The sequence below is a fragment of the Schistocerca serialis genome, chromosome 8 (assembly GCF_023864345.2).
Source record: "Schistocerca serialis cubense isolate TAMUIC-IGC-003099 chromosome 8, iqSchSeri2.2, whole genome shotgun sequence".
Taxonomy (NCBI): Eukaryota; Metazoa; Arthropoda; class Insecta; order Orthoptera; family Acrididae; genus Schistocerca; species Schistocerca serialis.
Genome location: NC_064645.1, coordinates 13912930 through 13937975, shown reverse-complemented (window position 1 = coordinate 13937975; position 25046 = coordinate 13912930).

Below are 25046 nucleotides of genomic sequence, written 5' to 3'. Positions count from 1 at the left end.
CCGATGCGATTTCTGTGTTTCATCGTCAATGTGAATGTCCAAGGAAAACATTGAACCTGCAGTGGTGTGTCGGAAGCTAATACTGGTCTCAGAGGAAAGGATCAAATCATAGACTATAAGAAGTCTCACTCTTCTTGCACGTTTGGCGGCATTGTGCCTTTTGTACTTAATTCCGATGTTATTTCAGTGTTTCATCGTCAATGTGTATATAAAAGGAATACATTGAACCTGCAGTGGTGTATCGGAAACTAATACTGGTCTCATAGGAAAGGTACAAAGCACAGACTCTAAGAAGTCTCACTCCTTTTGCACTTAAGGTGGCATTGTGCCTTTTGTACTTAATTCCGATGTAATTTCAGTGTTTCATCGTCAATGTGTAGGTAAAAGGAATACATTGAACCTGCAGTGGTGTATCGGAAATTAATACTGGTCTCATAGGAGAGGAATAAAGCACAGACTCGAAGAAGTGTCACTCCTTTTGCACTTAAGGTGGCATTGTACCTTTTTGTATTTAATTCCAATGTAATTTCAGTGTTTCTTCGTCAATGTGAATGTCCAAGGAATACATTGAACCTGCTGTGGTGTATCGGAAACTAATACTGGTCTCATAGGAAAGGATCAAAGCACAGACTCTAAGAAGTCTCACTCCTTTTGCACTTAAGGTGGCATTGTGCCTTTTGTACTTAATTCCGATGTAATTTCAGTGTTTCATCGTCAATGTGTAGGTAGAAGGAATACATTGAACCCGCGGTGGTGTATCGGAAATTAATACTGGTCTCATAGGAGAGGATCAAAGCACAGACTCGAAGAAGTCTCACTCCTTTTGCACTTAAGGTGGCATTGTACCTATAGTATTTAATTCCAATGTAATTTCAGTGTTTCATCGTCAATGTGAATGTCCTAGGAATACATTGAACCTGCTGTGGTGTATCGGAAACTAATACTGGTCTCACAGGAAAGGATCAAAGCACCGACTGTAAGAAGAGTCTCTATTCTTGTACTTAAGGCGGCATTGTGCCTTTTGTATTTAATTCCGATGCGATATCTGTGATTCATCGTCAATGTGAAGCTCCAAGGAATACATTGAACCTGCAGTGGTGTATCGTTAACTAATACTGGTCTCACAGGGAATGCTCAAAGCACCGACTGTAAGAAGAGTCTCTATTCTTGTACTTAAGGCGGCATTGTGCCTTTTGTATTTAATACCGATGCGATATCTGTGTTTCATCGTCAATGTGAAGGTCCAAGAAATACATTGAACCTGCAGTGGTGTATCGGAAACTAACACTGGTCTCACAGGAAAGGATCAAAGCACTGACGCTAAGAAGTCCCACTCTTCTTGCACTTAAGGCGGCATTGTGCCTATTGTATTTAATTCCGATGTAATTTCAGTGTTTTATCGTCAATGTGTATGTAAAAGGAATACATTGAACCTGCAGTGGTATATCGTAAACTAATAATGGTCTCATAGGAAAGGATCAAAGTACACACTCTAAGAAGTCTCACTCTTCTTGCATTTAAGGCTGCATTGTGCCTTTTCTATTTAATTCCGATGTAATTTCAGTGTTTCATTCGCAATGTGTACGTAAAACGAATACATTCAACCGGCAGTGGTGTATCGGAAACTAATACTGGTCTCACAGGAAAGGATCAAATCACAGACTCTAAGAAGTCTCACTCTTCTTGCACGTAAGGCGGCATTGTGCCTTTTGTACTTAATTCCGATGTAATTTCAGTATTTCATCGTCAATGTGTATGTAAAAGGAATACATTGAATCTGCAGTGGTGTATCGGAAACTAATACTGGTCTCATAGAAAGGATTAAAGCACAGACTCTAAGAAGTTTCACTCCTTTTGCACTTAAGGTGGCATTGTGCCTTTTGTACTTAATTCCGATGTAATTTCAGTGTTTCATCGTCAATGTGTAGGTAAAAGGAATACATTGAACCTGCAGTGGTATATCGGAAATTAATACTGGACTCATAGGAGAGGATCAAAGCACAGACTCGAAGAAGTCTCACTCCTTTTGCACTTAAGGTGGCATTGTACTTTTTGTATTTAATTCCAATGTAATTTCAGTGTTTCATCGTCAATGTGTATGTAAAAGGAATACATTGAACCTGCAGTGGAGTATAGGAATCTAACACTGGTCTCACAGGAAAGGATCAAAGCACAGACTCAAAGAAGTCTCACTCTTCTTGCACTTAAGGCGGCATTGTGCCTTTTGTATTTAATTCCGATGTAATTTCAGTGTTTCATCGTCATTATGAATGTCCAAGGAATACAAAGAACTAGCAGTGGTGTATCGGAAACGAAGACTGGTCTCACAGAAAAGGATCAAAGCTCCGACTGTAAGAAGAGTCTCAATTCTTGAACTTAAGGCGGCGTTGTGCCTTTTGTATTTAATTCAGATGCGATTTCTGTGTTTCATCGTCAATGTGATGGTCCAAGGTATACATTGAACCTGCAGTGGTGTATCGGAAACTAAATCTGGTCTCACAGGAAAGGATCAAAACACTTACACTAAGAATTCTTACTCTTCTTGCACTTAAAGCGGCATTATGCCTTTTGTATTTAATTCCGATGTAATTTCAGTGTTTCATCGTCAATGTGTATGTAAAAGGAATACATTGAACCTGCAGTGGTGTATCTGAACCTAATACTGGTCTCATAGGAAAGGATCAAATCACAGACTCTACGAAGTCTCACTCTTCTTGCATTTAAGGCGGCATTGTGCCTTTTGTATTTAATACCGATGTAATTTTAGTGTTTCATCGCCATTGTGAATGTCCAAGGAATACAAAGAAGTAGCAGTGGTGTATCGGAAACTAATACTAGTCTCACAGGAAAGGATCAAAGCACCGACTGTAAGAAGAGTCTCTATTCTTGTACTTAATTTGTCATTGTGCCTTTTGTATTTAATTCCGATGCGATTTCTGTGTTTCATCGTCAATGTGAAAGTCCAAGGAATACATTGACCCTGCAGTGGTGTATTGGAAAGTAACACTGGTCTCACAGGAAAGGATCAAAGCACAGACTCTAAGGGGTCTTACTCTTCTTGCACGTGAGGCGGCTTTGTGCCTTTTGTATATATTTTCCGATGTAATTTCAGTGTTTCATCGTCAATGTGAATGTCCAATGAATACATAGTACCAGCAGTGGTGTATCGGAAACTAATACTGGTCTCACAGGAAAGGATCAAAGCACTGACTCTAAGAAGTCCCACTCTTCTTGCACTTAAAGGGGCATTGTGCCTATTGTATTTAATTCCGATGTAATTTCAGTGTTTCGTCGTCAATGTGTATGTAAAAGGAATACATTGAACCTGCAGTGGTATATCGGAAAGTAATACTGGTTTCATAGGAAAGGATCAAAGTACAGACTCTAAGAAGTCTCACTCTTCTTGCATTTGAGGCGGCATTGTGCCTTTTGTATTTAATTCCGATGTAATTTCAGTGTTTCATTGGCAATGTGTGCGTAAAACGAATACATTCAACCTGCAGTGGTGTATCGGAAACTAATACTGGTCTCATAGGAAAGGATCAAAGCACAGACTCTAAGGTGACTCACTCTTCTTGCATTTAAGGCGGCATTGTGCCTTTTGTATTTAATTCCGATGTAATTTCAGTGTTTCATCGTCAATGTGACAGTCCAAGGAATACATTGAACCTGCAGTGGTGTATCGGAAACTAATACTGGTCTCACAGGAACGGATCAAAGCACCGACTGTAAGAAGAGTCTCTATTCTTGTACTTATGAAAGTCATTGTGCCTTTTATAATTAATTCCGATGCGATTTCTGTGTTTCATCGTCAATGTGAAGGTCCAAGGAATACATTGAACCTGCAGTGGTGTATCAGAATCTAATCTGGTCTCACAGGGAATGCTCAAAGCACCGACAGTAAGAAGAGTCTCTATTCTTGTACTTGAGGCGGCATTGCGCCTTTAGTATTTAATTCCGATGCGATTTCTGTGTTTCAACGTCAATGTGAAGGTCCAAGGAATACATTGAACATGCAGTGGTGTTTCGCAAACTAATACTGGTCTCACAGAGAATGCTCAAAGCATCGACTGTAAGAAGAGTCTGTATTCTTGTACTTATGGCGGCATTGTGCCTTTTATATTTAACTCCGATGCGATTTCTGTGTTTCATCATCAATGTGAAGGTCCAAGCAATACATTGAACCTGCAGTGGTGTATCAGAAACTAACACTGGTCTCACAGGGAATGCTCAAAACACCGACTGTAAGAAGAGTCTCTATTCTTGTACTTAAGGCGGCATTGGGCCTTTTGTATTTAATTCCGATGCGTTTTCTGTGTTTCATCGTCAATGTGAATGTCCAAGGAATACATTGAACCTGCAGTGGTGTATCGGAAACTAATACTGGTCTCACAGGGAATGCTCAAAGCACCGACTGTAAGAAGAGTTTCTATTCTTGTACTTAAGGCGGCATTGTGTCTTTTGTATTTAATTCAGATGCGATTTCTGTGTATCATCGTCAATGTGAAGGTCCTAGGAATACATTGAACCTGCTGAGGTGTATCGGAAACTAATACTGGTCTCACAGGGAATGCTGAAAGCACCGACTGTATGAAGAGTCTCTATTCTTGTACGTACGCGGCAGTTCGCCTATTGTATTTCATTCCGATGCGATTTCTGTGTTTCATCGTCAATGTGAATGTCCAAGGATTAGATTGAACCTGGAGTGGTGTATCGGAAACTAATACTGGTCTCACAGGGAATGCTCAAAGCACCGACTGCAAGAAGAGTCTCTATTCTTGTACTTAAGGCGACATTGTGCATTTTGTATTTAATTCCGATGCGATTTCTGTGTTTCATCGTCAATGTGAAGGTCCTAGGAATACATTGAAACTGCAGTGGTAATCGGAAACTGATACTGGTCTCACAGGGTATGCTCACAGCACCGAGTGTAAGAAGAGTCTCTATTCTTGTACTTAAGGCGACATTGTGCCTTTTGTATTTAATTCCGATGCGATTTCTGTGCTTCATCGTCAATGTGAAGGTCCTAGGAATACATTGAACCTGCTGAGGTGTATCGGAAACTAATACTGGTCTCACAGGTAATTCTGAGAGCACCGAGTGTAAGAAGAGTCTCTATTCTTGTACTTACGCGGCTGTTTGCCTCTTGTATTTCATTCCGATGCGATTTCTGAGTTTCATCGTCAATGTGAAGGTCCAAGGAATTCTTTGAACCTGGAGTGGTGAATCGGAAACTAATTCTGGTCTCACAGGGAATGCTCAAAGCACCGACTGTAAGAAGAGTCTCTATTCTTGTACTGAAGGCGACATTGTGCCTTTTGTATTTAATTCCGATGCGATTTCTGTGTTGCATCGTCAATGTGAAGGTCCTAGGAATACATTGAACCTGCTAAGTTGTATCAGAAACTAATACTGGTCTCACAGGCAATGCTGAAAGCACCGACTGTAAGAAGAGTCTCTTTTCTTGTACTTACGCGGCAGTTTGCCTTTTGTATTTCATTCCGATGCGATTTCTGTGTTTCATCGTCAATGTGAACGTCCAAGGAATACATTGAACCTGCAGTGGTGTATCGGAATCTAATACTGGTCTCACAGGGAATGCTCAAAGCACCGACTGTAAGAAGAGTCTCTATTCTTGTACTTAAGGCGGCATTGCGCCTTTTGTCTTTAATTCCGATGCGATTTCTGTGTTTCATCGTCAATGTGAAGGTCCAAGGAATACATTGAACCTGCAGTGGTGTATCGGAAACTAATACTGGTCTCACAGGGCATGCTCATAGCACCGACTGTAAGAAGAGTCTCTATTCTTGTTTTTAAGACGGCATTGTGCCTTTTGTATTTAATTCCGATGCGATTTCTGTGTTTCATCGTCAATGTGAAGGTCCAAGGAATACATTAAAACTGCAGTGGTGTATCAGAAACTAATACTGGTCTCAGAGGGAATGCTCAAAACACCGACTGTAAGAAGAGTCTCTATTTTTGTACTTAAGGTGGCATTGTGCCTTTTGTATTTAATTCCGATGCGATTTCTGTGTTTCATCGTCAATGTGAAGGTCCTAGGAATACATTGAACCTGCTGAGGTGTATCGGAAACTAATACTGGTCTCACAGGGAATGCTGAGAGCACCGACTGTAAGAAGAGTCTCTATTCTTGTTCCTAAGACGGCATTGTGCCTTATGTATTTAATTCCGATGCGATTTCTGTGTTTCATCGTCAATGTGAAGGTCCAAGGAATACATTGAACCTGCAGTGGTGTATTGGAATCTAATACTGGTCTCACAGGGAATGCTCAAAGCACCGACTGTAAAAAGAGTCTCTATTCTTGTACTTAAGGCGGCATTGCGCCTTTTGTATTTAATTCCGATGCGATTTCTGTGTTTCATCGTCAATGTGAAGGTCCAAGGAATACATTGAACCTGCAGTGGTGTATCGGAAACTAATACTGGTCTCACAGGGAATGCTTTTAGCACCGACTGTCAGAAGAGTCTCTATTCTTGTACTTAAGACAGCATTGTGCCTTTGTATTTAATTCCGATGCGATTTCTGTGTTTCATCGTCAATGTGAAGGTCCAAGGAATACATTAAACTTGCAGTGGTGTATCAAAAACTAATACTGGTCACAAAGGGAATGCTCAAAGCGCCGACTGTAAGAAGAGTCTCTATTCTTGTACTTAAGGCTGCATTGCGCCTTTTGTATTTAATTCCGATGCGATATCTGTGTTTCATCGTCAATGTGAAGGTCCAAGGAATACATTGAACCTGCAGTGGTGTATCGGAAACTAATACTGGTATCACAGGGAATGCTCAAATCACCGACTGTAAGAAGAGTCTCTATTCTTGTACTTAAGGCGGCATTGCTCCTTTTGTATTTAATTCCGATGCGATTTCTGTGTTTCATCGTCCATGTGATGGTCCAAGGAATACATTGAACCTGCAGAGGTGCATCGGAAACTAATACTGGTCTCACAGGGAATGCTCGAAGCACCGACTGTAAGAAGAGTCTCTATTCTTGTACTTATGAAAGTCATTGTGCCTTTTATAATTAATTCCGATGCGATTTCTGTGTTTCATCGTCAATGTGAAGGTCCAAGGAATACATTGAACCTGCAATGGTGTATCAGAATCTAATCTGGTCTCACAGGGAATGCTCAAAGCACCGACAGTAAGAAGAGTCTCTATTCTTGTACTTGAGGCGGCATTGCGCCTTTTGTATTTAATTCCGATGCGATTTCTGTGTTTCAACGTCAATGTGAAGGTCCAAGGAATACATTGAACATGCAGTGGTGTATCGCAAACTAATACTGGTCTCACAGGGAATGCTCAAAGCTTCGACTGTATGAAGAGTCTGTATTCTTGTACTTATGGCGGCATTGTGCCTTTTATATTTAACTCCGATGCGATTTCTGTGTTTCATCATCAATGTGAAGGTCCAAGCAATACATTGAACCTGCAGTGGTGTATCAGAAACTAACACTGGTCTCACAGGGAATGCTCAAAACACCGACTGTAAGAAGAGTCTCTATTCTTGTACTTAAGGCGGCATTGGGCCTTTTGTATTTTATTCCGATGCGTTTTCTGTGTTTCATCGTCAATGTGAAGGTCCAAGGAATACATTGAACCTGCAGTGGTGTATCGGAAACTAATACTGGTCTCACAGGGAATGCTCAAAGCACCGACTGTAAGAAGAGTTTCTATTCTTGTACTTAAGGCGGCATTGTGTCTTTTGTATTTAATTCAGATGCGATTTCAGTGTTTCATCGTCAATGTGAAGGTCCTAGGAATACATTGAACCTGCTGAGGTGTATCGGAAACTAATACTGGTCTCACAGGGAATGCTGAAAGCACCGACTGTATGAAGAGTCTCTATTCTTGTACGTACGCGGCAGTTCGCCTATTGTATTTCATTCCGATGCGATTTCTGTGTTTCATCGTCAATGTGAATGTCCAAGGATTAGATTGAACCTGGAGTGGTGTATCGGAAACTAATACTGGTCTCACAGGGGATGCTCAAAGCACCGACTGCAAGAAGAGTCTCTATTCTTGTACTTAAGGCGACCTTGTGCATTTTGTATTTAATTCCGATGCGATTTCTGTGTTTCATCGTCAATGTGAAGGTCCTAGGAATACATTGAAACTGCAGTGGTAATCGGAAACTGATACTGGTCTCACAGGGTATGCTCACAGCACCGAGTGTAAGAAGAGTCTCTATTCTTGTACTTAAGGCGACATTGTGCCTTTTGTATTTAATTCCGATGCGATTTCTGTGTTTCATCGTCAATGTGAAGGTCCTAGGAATACATTGAACCTGCTGAGGTGTATCGGAAACTAATACTGGTCTCACAGATAATTCTGAAAGCACCGACTGTAAGAAGAGTCTCTATTCTTGTACTTACGCGGCTGTTTGATTCTTGTATTTCATTCCGATGCGATTTCTGAGTTTCATCGTCAATGTGAAGGTCCAAGGAATTCTTTGAACCTGGAGTGGTGAATCGGAAACTAATTCTGGACTCACAGGGAATGCTCAAAGCACCGACTGTAAGAAGAGTCTCTATTCTTGTACTGAAGGCGACATTGTGGCCTTTTGTACTTAATTCCGATGCGATTTCTGTTTTGCATCGTCAATGTGAAGGTCCTAGGAATACATTGAACCTGCTAAGTTGTATCAGAAACTAATACTGGTCTCACAGGCAATGCTGAAAGCACCGACTGTAGGAAGAGTCTCTTTTCTTGTACTTACGCGGCAGTTTGCCTTTTGTATTTCATTCCGATGCGATTTCTGTGTTTCATCGTCAATGTGAAGGTCCAAGGAATACATTGAACCTGCAGTGGTGTATCGGAATCTAATACTGGTCTCACAGGGAATGCTCAAAGCACCGACTGTAAGAAGAGTCTCTATTCTTGTACTTAAGGCGGCATTGCGCCTTTTGTCATTAATTCCGATGCGATTTCTGTGTTTCATCGTCAATGTGAAGGTCCACGGAATACATTGAACCTGCAGTGGTGTATCGGAAACTAATACTGGTCTCACAGGGCATGCTCATTGCACCGACTGTAAGAAGAGTCTCTATTCTCGTACTTAAGACGGCATTGTGCCTTTTGTATTTAATTCCGATGCGATTTCTGTGTTTCATCGTCAATGTGAAGGTCCAAGGAATACATTAAAACTGCAGTGGTGTATCAGAAACTAATACTGGTCTCAGAGGGAATGCTCAAAACACCGACTGTAAGAAGAGTCTCTATTTTTGTACTTAAGGCGGCATTGCGCCTTTTGTATTTAATTCCGATGCGATATCTGTGTTTCATCGTCAATGTGAAGGTTCAAGGAATACATTGAACCTGCAGTGGTGTATCGGAAACTAATACTGGTCTCACAGGGAATGCTCAAAGCACCGACTGTAAGAAGAGTCTCTATTCTTGTACTTAAGGCGGCATTGCACCTTTTGTATTTAATTCCGATGCGATTTCTGTGTTTCATCGTCAATGTGAAGATCCAAGAAATACATTGAACCTGCAGTGGTGTATCGGAAACTAATACAGGTCTCACAGGGATTGCTCATAGCACCGACTGTAAGAAGAGTCTCTATTCTTGTACTTAAGACGGCACTGTGCCAATTGTATTTAATTCGGATTCGATTTCCGTGTTTCGTCCCCAATGTGAAGGTCCAAGGAACACATTGAAACTGCAGTGGTGTATCAGAAACTAATACTGGCCTCACAGGGAATGCATAAAGCACCGACTGTAAGAAGAGTCTCTATTCTTGTACTTAAGGTGGCATTGCGCCTTTTGTATTTAATTCCGATGCGACTTCTAGGTTTCATCGTCAAAGTGAATGTCCAAGGAATACATTGAACCTGCAGTGGTGTATCGGAAACTAATACTGGTCTCACAGGGAATGCTCAAAGCACCGACTGTAAGAAGAGTCTCTATTCTTGTACTTAAGGCGGCATTGAGTCTTTTGTATTTAATTCCGATGCGATTTCTGTGTTTCATCGTCAATGTGAAGGTCCAAGGAATACATTGAACCTGCAGTGGTGTATCGGAAACTAATACTGGTCTCACAGGGCATGCTCATTGCACCGACTGTAAGAAAAGTCTCTATTCTTGTACTTAAGACGGCATTGGGCCTTTTGTATTTAATTCCGATGCGATTTCTGTGTTTCATCGTCAATGTGAAGGTCCAAGGAATACATTGAACCTGCAGTGGTGTATCGGAATCTAATACTGGTCTCACAGGGAATGCTCAAAGCACCGACTGTAAGAAGAGTCTCTATTCTTGTACTTAAGGCGGCATTGCGCCTTTTGTCTTTAATTCCGATGCGATATCTGTGTTTCATCGTCAATGTGAAGGTCCAAGGAATACATTGAACCTGCAGTGGTGTATCGGAAACTAATACTGGTCTCAGAGGGAATGCTCAAAACACCGACTGTAAGAAGAGTCTCTATTCTTGTACTTAAGGCGGCATTGCACCTTTTGTATTTAATTCCGATGCGATTTCTGTGTTTCATCGTCAATGTGAAGATCCAAGAAATACATTGAACCTGCAGTGGTGTATCGGAAACTAATACAGGTCTCACAGGGATTGCTCATAGCACCGACTGTAAGAAGAGTCTCTATTCTTGTACTTAAGACGGCACTGTGCCAATTGTATTTAATTCGGATGCGATTTCTGTGTTTCGTCGCCAATGTGAAGGTCCAAGGAACACATTGAAACTGCAGTGGTGTATCAGAAACTAATACTGGCCTCACAGGGAATGCATAAAGCACCGACTGTAAGAAGAGTCTCTATTCTTGTACTTAAGGTGGCATTGCGCCTTTTGTATTTAATTCCGATGCGACTTCTAGGTTTCATCGTCAAAGTGAATGTCCAAGGAATACATTGAACCTGCAGTGGTGTATCGGAAACTAATACTGGTCTCACAGGGAATGCTCAAAGTACCGACTGTAAGAAGAGTCTCTATTCTTGTACTTAAGGCGGCATTGCGTCTTTTGTATTTAATTCCGATGCGATTTCTGTGTTTCATCGTCAATGCGAAGGTCCAAGGAATACATTGAACCTGCGGTGGTGTATCGGAAACTAATACTGGTCTCACAGGGAATGCTCAAAGCACCGACTGTAAGAAGAGTCTCTATTCTTGTACTTAAGGCGACATTGTGCATTTTGTATTTAATTCCGATGCGATTTCTGTGTTTCATCGTCAATGTGAAGGTCCTAGGAATACATTGAACCTGCTGAGGTGTATCGGAAACTAATACTGGTCTCACAGGGAATGCTGAGAGCACCGACTGTAAGAAGAGTCTCTATTCTTGTTCCTAAGACGGCATTGTGCCTTATGTATTTAATTCCGATGCGATTTCTGTGTTTAATCCTCAATGTGAAGGTCCAAGGAATACATTGAACCTGCAGTGGTGTATTGGAATCTAACACTGGTCTCACAGGGAATGCTCAAAGCACCGACTGTAAGAAGAGTCTCTATTCTTGTACTTAAGGCGGCATTGCGCCTTTTGTATTTATTTCCGATGCGATTTCTGTGTTTCATCGTCAATGTGAAGGTCCAAGGAATACATTGAACCTGCAGTGGTGTATCGGAAACTAATACTGGTCTCACAGGGAATGCTTTTAGCACCGACTGTAAGAAGAGTCTCTATTCTTGTACTTAAGACAGCATTGTGCCTTTGTATTTAATTCCGATGCGATTTCTGTGTTTCATCGTCAATGTGAAGGTCCAAGGAATACATTAAACCTGCAGTGGTGTATCAAAAACTAATACTGGTCTCAAAGGGAATGCTCAAAGCACCGACTGTAAGAAGAGTCTCTATTCTTGTACTTAAGGCGGCATTGCGCCTTTTGTATTTAATTCCGATGCGATATCTGTGTTTCATCGTCAATGTGAAGGTCCAAGGAATACATTGAACCTGCAGTGGTGTATCGGAAACTAATACTGGTCTCACAGGGAATGCTCAAATCACCGACTGTAAGAAGAGTCTCTATTCTTGTACTTAAGGCGGCATTGCACCTTTTGTATTTAATTCCGATGCGATTTCTGTGTTTCATCGTCCATGTGATGGTCCAAGGAATACATTGAACCTGCAGTGGTGCATCGGAAACTAATACTGGTCTCACAGGGAATGCTCGAAGCACCGACTGTAAGAAGAGTCTCTATTCTTGTACTTATGAAAGTCATTGTGCCTTTTATAATTAATTCCGATGCGATTTCTGTGTTTCATCGTCAATGTGAAGGTCCAAGGAATACATTGAACCTGCAGTGGTGTATCAGAATCTAATCTGGTCTCACAGGGAATGCTCAAAGCACCGACAGTAAGAAGAGACTCTATTCTTGTACTTGAGGCGGCATTGCGCCTTTTGTATTTAATTCCGATGCGATTTCTGTGTTTCAACGTCAATGTGAAGGTCCAAGGAATACATTGAACCTGCAGTGGTGTATCGGAAACTAATACTGGTCTCACAGGGAATGCTCAAAGCACCGACTGTAAGAAGAGTTTCTATTCTTGTACTTAAGGCGGCATTGTGTCTTTTGTATTTAATTCAGATGCGATTTCTGTGTTTCATCGTCAATGTGAAGGGCCTAGGAATACATTGAACCTGCTGAGGTGTATCGGAAACTAATACTGGTCTCACAGGTAATTCTGAAAGCACCGAGTGTAAGAAGAGTCTCTATTCTTGTACTTACGCGGCTGTTTGCCTCTTGTATTTCATCCGATGCGATTTCTGAGTTTCATCGTCAATGTGAAGGTCCAAGGAATTCTTTGAACCTGGAGTGGTGAATCGGAAGCTAATTCTGGTCTCACAGGGAATGCTCAAAGCACCGACTGTAAGAAGAGTCTCTATTCTTGTACTGAAGGCGACATTGTGCCTTTTGTATTTAATTCCGATGCGATTTCTGTGTTGCATCGTCAATGTGAAGGTCCTAGGAATACATTGAACCTGCTAAGTTGTATCAGAAACTAATACTGGTCTCACAGGCAATGCTGAAAGCACCGACTGTAAGAAGAGTCTCTTTTCTTGTACTTACGCGGCAGTTTGCCTTTTGTATTTCATTCCGATGCGATTTCTGTGTTTCATCGTCAATGTGAAGGTCCAAGGAATACATTGAACCCGCAGTGGTGTATCGGAATCTAATACTGGTCTCACAGGGAATGCTCAAAGCACCGACTGTAAGAAGAGTCTCTATTCTTGTACTTAAGGCGGCATTGCGCCTTTTGTCTTTAATTCCGATGCGATTTCTGTGTTTCATCGTCAATGTGAAGGTCCAAGGAATACATTGAACCTGCAGTGGTGTATCGGAAACTAATACTGGTCTCACAGGGCATGCTCATAGCACCGACTGTAAGAAGAGTCTCTATTCTTGTACTTAAGACGGCATTGTGCCTTTTGTATTTAATTCCGATGCGATTTCTGTGTTTCATCGTCAATGTGAAGGTCCAAGGAATACATTAAAACTGCAGTGGTGTATCAGAAACTAATACTGGTCTCAGAGGGAATGCTCAAAACACCGACTGTAAGAAGAGTCTCTATTTTTGTACTTAAGGTGGCATTGCGCCTTTTGTATTTAATTCCGATGCGATTTCTGTGTTTCATCGTCAATGTGAAGGTTCAAGGAATACATTGAACCTGCAGTGGTGTATCGGAAACTAATACTGGTCTCACAGGGAATGCTCAAAGCACCGACTGTAAGAAGTGTCTCTATTCTTGTACTTAAGGCGACATTGTGCATTTTGTATTTAATTCCGATGCGATTTCTGTGTTTCATCGTCAATGTGAAGGTCCTAGGAATACATTGAACATGCTGAGGTGTATCGGAAACTAATACTGGTCTCACAGGGAATGCTGAGAGCACCGACTGTAAGAAGAGTCTCTATTCTTGTTCCTAAGACGGCATTGTGCCTTATGTATTTAATTCCGATGCGATTTCTGTGTTTCATCGTCAATGTGAAGGTCCAAGGAATACATTGAACCTGCAGTGGTGTATTGGAATCTAATACTGGTCTCACAGGGAATGCTCAAAGCACCGACTGTAAGAAGAGTCTCCATTCTTGTACTTAAGGCGGCATTGCGCCTTTTGTATTTAATTCCGATGCGATTTCTGTGTTTCATCGTCAATGTGAAGGTCCAAGGAATTCATTGAACCTGCAGTGGTGTATCGGAAACTACTACTGGTCTCACAGGGAATGCTTTTAGCACCGACTGTAAGAAGAGTCTCTATTCTTGTACTTAAGACAGCATTGTGCCTTTGTATTTAATTCCGATGCGATTTCTGTGTTTGATCGTCAATGTGAAGGTCCAAGGAATACATTAAACCTGCAGTGGTGTATCAAAAACTAATACTGGTCACAAAGGGAATGCTCAAAGCACCGACTGTAAGAAGAGTCTCTATTCTTGTACTTAAGGCGGCATTGCGCCTTTTGTATTTAATTCCGATGCGATATCTGTGTTTCATCGTCAATGTGAAGGTCCAAGGAATACATTGAACCTGCAGTGGTGTATCGGAAACTAATACTGGTCTCACAGGGAATGCTCAAATCACCGACTGTAAGAAGAGTCTCTATTCTTGTACTTAAGGCGGCATTGCACCTTTTGTATTTAATTCCGATGCGATTTCTGTGTTTCATCGTCCATGTGATGGTCCAAGGAATACATTGAACCTGCAGTGGTGCATCGGAAACTAATACTGGTCTCACAGGGAATGCTCGAAGCACCGACTGTAAGAAGAGTCTCTATTCTTGTACTTATGAAAGTCATTGTGCCTTTTATAATTAATTCCGATGCGATTTCTGTGTTTCATCGTCAATGTGAAGGTCGAAGGAATACATTGAACCTGCAGTGGTGTATCAGAATCTAATCTGGTCTCACAGGGAATGCTCAAAGCACCGACAGTGAGAAGAGTCTCTATTCTTGTACTTGAGGCGGCATTGCGCCTTTTGTATTTAATTCCGATGCGATTTCTGTGTTTCAACGTCAATGTGTAGGTCCAAGGAATACATTGAACATGCAGTGGTGTATCGCAAACTAATACTGGTCTCACAGGGAATGCTCAAAGCATCGACTGTAAGAAGAGTCTGTATTCTTGTACTTATGGCGGCATTGTGCCTTTTATATTTAACTCCGATGCGATTTCTGTGTTTCATCATCAATGTGAAGGTCCAAGCAATACATTGAACCTGCAGTGGTGTATCAGAAACTAACAGTGGTCTCACAGGGAATGCTCAAAACACCGACTGTAAGAAGAGTCTCTATTCTTGTACTTAAGGCGGCATTGGGCCTTTTGTATTTAATTCCGATGCGTTTTCTGTGTTTCATCGTCAATGTGAAAGTCCAAGGAATACATTGAACCTGCAGTGGTGTATCGGAAACTAATACTGGTCTCACAGGGAATGCTCAAAGCACCGACTGTAAGAAGAGTTTCTATTCTTGTACTTAAGGCGGCATTGTGTCTTTTGTATTTAATTCAGATGCGATTTCTGTGTTTCATCGTCAATGTGAAGGTCCTAGGAATACATTGAACCTGCTGAGGTGTATCGGAAACTAATACTGGTCTCACAGGGAATGCTGAAAACACCGACTGTATGAAGAGTCTCTATTCTTGTACGTACGCGGCAGTTCGCCTATTGTATTTCATTCCGATGCGATTTCTGTGTTTCATCGTCAATGTGAATGTCCAAGGATTAGATTGAACCTGGAGTGGTGTATCGGAAACTAATACTGGTCTCACAGGGAATGCTCAAAGCACCGACTGCAAGAAGAGTCTCTATTCTTGTACTTAAGGCGACATTGTGCATTTTGTATTTAATTCCGATGCGATTTCTGTGTTTCATCGTCAATGTGAAGGTCCTAGGAATACATTGAAACTGCAGTGGTAATCGGAAACTGATACTGGTCTCACAGGGTATGGTCACAGCAACGAGTGTAAGAAGAGTCTCTATTATTGTACTTAAGGCGACATTGTGCCTTTTGTATTTAATTCCGATAGGATTTCTGTGTTTCATCGTCAATGTGAAGGTCCTAGGAATACATTGAACCTGCTGAGGTGTATCGGAAACTAATACTGGTCTCACAGGTAATTCTGAAAGCACCGACTGTAAGAAGAGTCTCTATTCTTGTACTTACGCGGCTGTTTGCCTCTTGTATTTCATTCCGATGCGATTTCTGAGTTTCATCGTCAATGTGAAGGTCCAAGGAATTCTTTGAACGTGGAGTGGTGAATCGGAAACTAATTCTGGTCTCACAGGGAATGCTCAAAGCACCGACTGTAAGAAGAGTCTCTATTCTTGTACTGAAGGCGACATTGTGCCTTTTGTATTTAATTCCGATGCGATTTCTGTGTTGCATCGTCAATGTGAAGGTCCTAGGAATACATTGAACCTGCTAAGTTGTATCAGAAACTAATACTGGTCTCACAGGCAATGCTGAAAGCACCGACTGTAAGAAGAGTCTCTTTTCTTGTACTTACGCGGCAGTTTGCCTTTTGTATTTCATTCCGATGCGATTTCTGTGTTTCATCGTCAATGTGAAGGTCCAAGGAATACATTGAACCTGCAGTGGTGTATCGGAATCTAATACTGGTCTCACAGGGAATGCTCAAAGCACCGACTGTAAGAAGAGTCTCTATTCTTGTACTTAAGGCGGCATTGCACCTTTTGTCTTTAATTCCGATGCGATTTCTGTGTTTCATCGTCAATGTGAAGTCCAAGGAATACATTGAACCTGCAGTGGTGTATCGGAAACTAATACTGGTCTCACAGGGCATGCTCATTGCACCGACTGTAAGAAGAGTCTCTATTCTTGTACTTAGGACGGCATTGTGCCTTTTGTATTTAATTCCGATGCGATTTCTGTGTTTCATCGTCAATGTGAAGGTCCAAGGAATACATTAAAACTGCAGTGGTGCATCGGAAACTAATACTGGTCTCACAGGGAATGCTCGAAGCACCGACTGTAAGAAGAGTCTCTATTCTTGTACTTATGAAAGTCATTGTGCCTTTTATAATTAATTCCGATGCGATTTCTGTGTTTCATCGTCAATATGAAGGTCCAAGGAATACATTGAACCTGCAGTGGTGTATCTGAATCTAATCTGGTCTCACAGGGAATGCTCAAAGCACCGACAGTAAGAAGAGTCGCTATTCTTGTACTTGAGGCGGCATTGCGCCTTTTGTATTTAATTCCGATGCGATTTCTGTGTTTCAACGTCAATGTGTAGGTCCAAGGAATACATTGAACATGCAGTGGTGTATCGCAAACTAATACTGGTCTCACAGGGAATGCACAAAGCATCGACTGTAAGAAGAGTCTGTATTCTTGTACTTATGGCGGCATTGTGCCTTTTATATTTAACTCCGATGCGATTTCTGTGTTTCATCATCAATGTGAAGGTCCAAGCAATACATTGAACCTGCAGTGGTGTATCAGAAACTAACAGTGGTCTCACAGGGAATGCTCAAAACACCGACTGTAAGAAGAGTCTCTATTCTTGTACTTAAGGCGGCATTGGGCCTTTTGTATTTAATTCCGATGCGTTTTCTGTGTTTCATCGTCAATGTGAAGGTCCAAGGAATACATTGAACCTGCAGTGGTGTATCGGAAACTAATACTGGTCTCACAGGGAATGCTCAAAGCACCGACTGTAAGAAGAGTTTCTATTCTTGTACTTAAGGCGGCATTGTGTCTTTTGTATTTAATTCAGATGCGATTTCTGTGTTTCATCGTCAATGTGAAGGTCCTAGGAATACATTGAACCTGCTGAGGTGTATCGGAAACTAATACTGGTCTCACAGGGAATGCTGAAAACACCGACTGTATGAAGAGTCTCTATTCTTGTACGTACGCGGCAGTTCGCCTATTGTATTTCATTCCGATGCGATTTCTGTGTTTCATCGTCAATGTGAATGTCCAAGGATTAGATTGAACCTGGAGTGGTGTATCGGAAACTAATACTGGTCTCACAGGGAATGCTCAAAGCACCGACTGCAAGAAGAGTCTCTATTCTTGTACTTAAGGCGACATTGTGCATTTTGTATTTAATTCCGGTGCGATTTCTGTGTTTCATCGTCAATGTGAAGGTCCTAGGAATACATTGAAACTGCAGTGGTAATCGGAAACTGATACTGGTCTCACAGGGTATGGTCACAGCAACGAGTGTAAGAAGAGTCTCTATTATTGTACTTAAGGCGACATTGTGCCTTTTGTATTTAATTCCGATAGGATTTCTGTGTTTCATCGTCAATGTGAAGGTCCTAGGAATACATTGAACCTGCTGAGGTGTATCGGAAACTAATACTGGTCTCACAGGTAATTCTGAAAGCACCGACTGTAAGAAGAGTCTCTATTCCTGTACTTACGCGGCTGTTTGCCTCTTGTATTTCATTCCGATGCGATTTCTGAGTTTCATCGTCAATGTGAAGGTCCAAGGAATTCTTTGAACGTGGAGTGGTGAATCGGAAACTAATTCTGGTCTCACAGGGAATGCTCAAAGCACCGACTGTAAGAAGAGTCTCTATTCTTGTACTGAAGGCGACATTGTGCCTTTTGTATTTAATTCCGATGCGATTTCTGTGTTGCATCGTCAATGTGAAGGTCCTAGGAATACATTGAACCTGCTAAGTTGTATCAGAAACTAATACTGGTCTCACAGGCAATGCTGAAAGCACCGACTGTAAGAAGATTCTCTTTTCTTGTACTTACGCGGCAGTTTGCCTTTTGTATTTCATTCCGATGCGATTTCTGTGTTTCATCGTCAATGTGAAGGTCCAAGGAATACATTGAACCTGCAGTGGTGTATCGGAATCTAATACTGGTCTCACAGGGAATGCTCAAAGCACCGACTGTAAGAAGAGTCTCTATTCTTGTACTTAAGGCGGCATTGCACCTTTTGTCTTTAATTCCGATGCGATTTCTGTGTTTCATCATCAATGTGAAGTCCAAAGAATACATTGAACCTGCAGTGGTGTATCGGAAACTAATACTGGTCTCACAGGGCATGCTCATTGCACCGACTGTAAGAAGAGTCTCTATTCTTGTACTTAAGACGGCATTGTGCCTTTTGTATTTAATTCCGATAGGATTTCTGTGTTTCATCGTCAATGTGAAGGTCCAAGGAATACATTAAAACTGCAGTGGTGTATCAGAAACTAATACTGGTCACAGAGGGAATGCTCAAAACACCGACTGTAAGAAGAGTCTCTATTTTTGTACTTAAGGCGGCATTGCGCCTTTTGTATTTAATTCCGATGCGATTTCTGTGTTTCATCGTCAATGTGAAGGTTCAAGAAATACATTGAACCTGCAGTGGTGTATCGGAAACTCATACTGGTCTCACAGGGAATGCTCAAAGCACCGACTGTAAGAAGAGTCTCTATTCTTGTACTTAAGGCGACATTGTGCCTTTTGTATTTAATTCCGATAGGATTTCTGTGTTTCATCGTCAATGTGAAGGTCCTAGGAATACATTGAACCTGCTGAGGTGTATCGGAAACTAATACTGGTCTCACAGGTAATTCTGAAAGCACCGACTGTAAGAAGAGTCTCTATTCCTGTACTTACGCGGCTGTTTGCCTCTTGTATTTCATTCCGATGCGATTTCTGAGTTTCATCGTCAATGTGAAGGTCCAAGGAATTCTTTGAACGTGGAGTGGTGAATCGGAAACTAATTCTGGTCTCACAGGGAATGCTCAAAGCACCGACTGTAAGAAGAGTCTCTATTCTTGTACTGAAGGCGACATTGTGCCTTTTGTATTTAATTCCGATGCGATTTCTGTGTTGCATCGTCAATGTGAAGGTCCTAGGAATACATTGAACCTGCTAAGTTGTATCAGAAACTAATACTGGTCTCACAGGCAATGCTGAAAGCACCGACTGTAAGAAGATTCTCTTTTCTTGTACTTACGCGGCAGTTTGCCTTTTGTATTTCATTCCGATGCGATTTCTGTGTTTCATCGTCAATGTGAAGGTCCAAGGAATACATTGAACCTGCAGTGGTGTATCGGAATCTAATACTGGTCTCACAGGGAATGCTCAAAGCACCGACTGTAAGAAGAGTCTCTATTCTTGTACTTAAGGCGGCATTGCACCTTTTGTCTTTAATTCCGATGCGATTTCTGTGTTTCATCATCAATGTGAAGTCCAAAGAATACATTGAACCTGCAGTGGTGTATCGGAAACTAATACTGGTCTCACAGGGCATGCTCATTGCACCGACTGTAAGAAGAGTCTCTATTCTTGTACTTAAGACGGCATTGTGCCTTTTGTATTTAATTCCGATGCGATTTCTGTGTTTCATCGTCAATGTGAAGGTCCAAGGAATACATTAAAACTGCAGTGGTGTATCAGAAACTAATACTGGTCACAGAGGGAATGCTCAAAACACCGACTGTAAGAAGAGTCTCTATTTTTGTACTTAAGGCGGCATTGCGCCTTTTGTATTTAATTCCGATGCGATTTCTGTGTTTCATCGTCAATGTGAAGGTTCAAGGAATACATTGAACCTGCAGTGGTGTATCGGAAACTAATACTGGTCTCACAGGGAATGCTCAAAGCACCGACTGTAAGAAGAGTCTCTATTCTTGTACTTAAGGCGGCATTGCACCTTTTGTATTTAATTCCGATGCGATTTCTGTGTTTCATCGTCAATGTAATGGTCCAAGGAATACATTGAACCTGCAGTGGTGTACCGGAAACTAATACTGGTCTCACAGGGAATGCTCAAAGCACCGACTGTAAGAAGAGTCTCTATTCTTGTACTTATGACATCATTGTGCCTTTTGTAATTAATTCCGACGCGATCTCTGTGTTTCATCGTCAATGTGAAGGTCCAAGGAATACATTGAACCTGCAGTGGTGTAACAAAAACTAATACTGGTCTCACGGGGAATGCTCAAAGCACCGACTGTAAGAAGAGTCTCTATTCTTGTACTTTAGGCGGCATTGCGCATTTTGTATTTAATTCCGATGCGATTTCTGTGTTTCAACGTCAATGTGAAGATCCAAGGAATACATTGAACCTGCAGTGGTGTATCGGAAACTAATACTGGTCTCACAGGGAATGCTCAAAGCACCGACAGTAAGAAGAGTCTCTATTCTTGTACTTAAGGCAGCATTGTGCCTTTTGTAATTAACTCCGATGCGATTTCTGTGTTTCGTCGTCAATGTGAAGGTCCAAGCAATACATTGAACCTGTAGTGGTGTATCAGAAACTAATACTGGTCTCACAGGGAATGCTCAAATCACCGACTGAAAGAAGAGTCTCTATACTTGTACTTAAGGCGGCATTGCGCCTTTTGTATTTAATTCCAAGGCGATTTCTGCGTTTCATCGTCAATGTGAAGGTCCAAGGAATACATTGAACCTGCAGTGGTGTATCGGAAACTGATACTGGTCTCACAGGGAATGCTCAAAGCACCGACTGTAAGAAGAGTCTCTATTCTTGTACTTAAGGCGGCATTGTGCCTTTTGTATTTAATTCCGATGCGATTTCTGTGTTTCATCGTCAATGTCAAGGTCCAAGGAATACATTGAACCTTCAGTGGTGTATCGGAAACTAATACTGGTCTCACAGGGAATGCTCAAAACACCGACTGTAAGAAGAGTCTCAATTCTTGTACTTAAGATGGCATAGTGCCTTTTGAAATTCATTCCGATGCGATTTCTGTGTTTCATCGTTAATGTGAAGGTCCAAGGTATTCATTGAACCTGCAGTGGTGTATCGGAAACTAACACTGGTCTCACAGGGAATGCTCAAAAACCGACTGTAAGAAGAGTCTCTATTCTTGTACTTAAAGCGGCATTGGGCCTTTTGTATTTAATTCCGATGCGTTTTCTGTGATTCATCGTCAATGTGAAGGTCGAAGGAATACATTGAACCTGCAGTGGTGTATCGGAAACTAATACTGGTCTCACAGGGAATGCTCAAAGCACCGACTGTAAGAGGAGTCACAATTCTTGTACTTAAGGCGGCATTGCGCCTTTTGTATTTAATTCCGATGCGATTTCTGTGTTTCATCGTCAATGTGAAGGTTCAAGGAATACATTGAACCTGCAGTGGTGTATCGGAAACTAATACTGGTCTCACAGGGAATGCTCAAAGCACCGACTGTAAGAAGAGTCTCTATTCTTGTACTTAAGGCGGCATTGCACCTTTTGTATTTAATTCCGATGCGATTTCTGTGTTTCATCGTCAATGTAATGGTCCAAGGAATACATTGAACCTGCAGTGGTGTACCGGAAACTAATACTGGTCTCACAGGGAATGCTCAAAGCACCGACTGTAAGAAGAGTCTCTATTCTTGTACTTATGACATCATTGTGCCTTTTGTAATTAATTCCGACGCGATCTCTGTGTTTCATCGTCAATGTGAAGGTCCAAGGAATACATTGAACCTGCAGTGGTGTAACAAAAACTAATACTGGTCTCACAGGGAATGCTCAAAGCACCGACTGTAAGAAGAGTCTCTATTCTTGTACTTTAGGCGGCATTGCGCATTTTGTATTTAATTCCGATGCGATTTCTGTGTTTCAACGTCAATGTGAAGATCCAAGGAATACATTGAACCTGCAGTGGTGTATCGGAAACTAATACTGGTCTCACAGGGAATGCTCAAAGCACCGACAGTAAGAAGAGTCTCTATTCTTGTACTTAAGGCAGCATTGTGCCTTTTGTAATTAACTCCGATGCGATTTCTGTGTTTCGTCGTCAATGTGAAGGTCCAAGCAATACATTGAACCTGTAGTGGTGTATCAGAAACTAATACTGGTCTCACAGGGAATGCTCAAATCACCGACTGAAAGAAGAGTCTCTATACTTGTACTTAAGGCGGCATTGCGCCTTTTGTATTTAATTCCGATGCGATATCTGTGTTTCATCGTCAATATGAAGGTCCAAGGAATACATTGAACCTGCAGTGGTGTATCAGAAACTAATACTGGCCTCACAGGGAATGCTCAAAGCACCGACTGTAAGAAGAGTCTCTATTCTTGTACTTAAGGTGGCATTGCGCCTTTTGTATTTAATTCCGATGCGACTTCTGGGTTTCATCGTCAAAGTGAATGTCCAAGGAATACATTGAACCTGCAGTGGTGTATCGGAAACTAATACTGGTCTCACAGGGAATGCTCAAAGCACCGACTGTAAGAAGAGTCTCTATTCTTGTACTGATGACGGCATTGTGCCTTTTGTACTTTATTCCGATGCGATTTCTGTGTTTCATCGTCAATGTGAAGGTCCAAGGAATACATTGAACCTGGAGTGGTGTATCAGAAAGTAATACTATTCTCACAGGGAATGCTCAAAGCACCGACTGTAAGAAGTGTCTCTATTCTTGTACTTAAGGCGGCATTGCGCCTTTTGTATTTAATTCCAAGGCGATTTCTGCGTTTCATCGTCAATGTGAAGGTCCAAGGAATACATTGAACCTGCAGTGGTGTATCGGAAACTGATACTGGTCTCACAGGGAATGCTCAAAGCACCGACTGTAAGAAGAGTCTCTATTCTTGTACTTAAGGCGGCATTGTGCCTTTTGTATTTAATTCCGATGCGATTTCTGTGTTTCATCGTCAATGTCAAGGTCCAAGGAATACATTGAACCTTCAGTGGTGTATCGGAAACTAATACTGGTCTCACAGGGAATGCTCAAAACACCGACTGTAAGAAGAGTCTCAATTCTTGTACTTAAGATGGCATAGTGCCTTTTGAAATTCATTCCGATGCGATTTCTGTGTTTCATCGTTAATGTGAAGGTCCAAGGTATTCATTGAACCTGCAGTGGTGTATCGGAAACTAACACTGGTCTCACAGGGAATGCTCAAAAACCGACTGTAAGAAGAGTCTCTATTCTTGTACTTAAAGCGGCATTGGGCCTTTTGTATTTAATTCCGATGCGTTTTCTGTGATTCATCGTCAATGTGAAGGTCGAAGGAATACATTGAACCTGCAGTGGTGTATCGGAAACTAATACTGGTCTCACAGGGAATGCTCAAAGCACCGACTGTAAGAGGAGTCACAATTCTTGTACTTAAGGCGGCATTGTGCCTTTTGTATTTAATTCCGATGCTATATCTGTGTTTCATCGTCAATGTGACGGTCCAAGAAATACATTGAACCGGCAGTGGTGTATCGGAAACAAATACTAGTCTCGCAGGGAATGCTCAAATCACCGACTGTAAGAAGAGTCTCTCATCTAGCACTCAAGGCGGCATTGTGCATTTTGTATTTAATTCCGATGTAATTTCAGTGTCCCATCGTCAATGTGTATGTCCAAGGAATACATTGAACCTGCAGTGGTGTATCGGAAACTAATACTGGTCTCACAGGGAATGCTCAAAGCACCGACTGTAAGAAGAGTCTCTATTCTTGTACTTAAGGCGGCATTGTGCCTTCTTTATTTAATCCCGATGCGATTTCTGTGTTTCATCGTCAATGTGAAGGACCAAGGAATACATTGAACCGGCAGTGGTGTTTCGGAAACTAATACTGGTCTCACAGGAAAGCATCAAAGCACAGACTCTAAGAAGTCTCACTCTTCTTGTACTTATGGCGGAATTGTTCGTTTTGTATTTAATTCCGATGTGATTTCAGTGTTTCATCGTCAATGTATATGTCCAAAGAATACACTGAACTTGCAGTGGTGTATCGGAAACTAATACTGGTCTCACAGGTAATGCTCAAAGCACCGACTGTAAGAAGAGTCTCTATTCCTGTACTTAAGGCGGCATTGTGCCTTTTTTATTTAATCCCGATGCGATTTCTGTGTTTCATTGTCAATGTGAAGGACCAAGGAATACATTGAACCGGCAGTGGTGTTTCGGAAACTAATACTGGTCTCACAGGAAAGCATCAAAGCACAGACTCTAAGAAGTCTCACTCTTCTTGCACTTATGGCGGAATTGTTCGTTTTGTATTTAATTCCGATGTGATTTCAGTGTTTCATCGTCAATGTACATGTCCAAAGAATACACTGAACCTGCAGTGGTGTATCGGAAACTAATACTGGTCTCACAGGTAATGCTCAAAGCACCGACTGTAAGAAGAGTCTCTATT